Source organism: Salmo salar, chromosome ssa06, assembly GCF_905237065.1.
Source record: "Salmo salar chromosome ssa06, Ssal_v3.1, whole genome shotgun sequence".
NCBI lineage: Eukaryota > Metazoa > Chordata > Actinopteri > Salmoniformes > Salmonidae > Salmo > Salmo salar.
This window is the reverse complement of record NC_059447.1, coordinates 86,270,984-86,272,384: the sequence shown is the minus strand read 5'-3', so window position 1 is coordinate 86,272,384 and position 1,401 is coordinate 86,270,984.

Below are 1,401 nucleotides of genomic sequence, written 5' to 3'. Positions count from 1 at the left end.
GACAAGAATTGGCATTTTGAATTCCGTGAGTGTGGAATAGTTTAAAAAAAAAAAGTGTCTTTCAACAATGACAAGTCTGACAACTTGGATGGAAAATTACTGAGGGTAATAGCCGATGATCAGTGGTGAAAAAAGTACCCAATTGTCATACTTGAGTTAAAGTAAAGATACCTTAATTGAAAATGACTCAAGTAAAAGTGAAAGTCACTCAGTTATATACTACTTGAGTAAAACTCTGAAAGTATTTGGTTTTAAATATACAAGTAAATGTAAAAGTATGAATCATTTTTAATTCCTTATATTAAGCAAACCAGATGGCACAATTGTCTTTTTGTTTTGTTTTGGTGATAGCCAGGGGCACAGTCCAACACTCAGACATCATTTACAGATAGCCAGGGGCACAGTCCAACACTCAGACATCATTTACAGATAGCCAGGGGCACAGTCCAACACTCAGACATCATTTACAGATAGCCAGGGGCACAGTCCAACACTCAGACATCATTTACAGATAGCCAGGGGCACAGTCCAACACTCAGACATCATTTACAGATAGCCAGGGGCACAGTCCAACACTCAGACATCATTTACAGATAGCCAGGGGCACAGTCCAACACTCAGACATCATTTACAGATAGCCAGGGGCACATTCCAACACTCAGACATCATTTACAGATAGCCAGGGGCACAGTCCAACACTCAGACATCATTTACAGATAGCCAGGGGCACAGTCCAACACTCAGACATCATTTACAGATAGCCAGGGGCACAGTCCAACACTCAGACATCATTTACAAATGAAGCATTTGTGTTTAGTGAGTGGGCCAGATCAGAGGCAGTAGGGATGAGCAGGGGTGCCCTGCATTCAAAATATAAAGTACTTTTGGGTGTCAGGGAAAACGTATTGAGTAAAAAGTACATCATTTTATTTTAGAATGTAGTGAAGTAAAAGTAAAAAAAATATTGCAACCAATTGAATGTTATATACACTGCTCAAAAAAAATAAAGGGAACACTTAAACAACAGGATGTAACTCCAAGTCAATCACACTTCTGTGAAATCAAACTGTCCACTTAGGAAGCAACACTGATGGACAATAAATTTCACATGCTGTTGTGCAAATGGAATAGACAACAGGTGGAAATTATAGGCAATTAGCAAGACACCCCCAATAAAGGAGTGGTTCTGCAGGTGGGGACCACAGACCACTTCTCAGTTCCTATGCTTCCTGGCTGACGTTTTGGTCACTTTTGAATGCTGCCGGTGCTTTAACTCTAGTGGTAGCATGAGACGGAGTCTACAACCCACACAAGTGGCTCAGGTAGTGCAGCTCATCCAGGATGGCACACCAATGCGAGCTGTGGCAAGAAGGTTTGCTGTGTCTATCTTTGGGGGGCCGC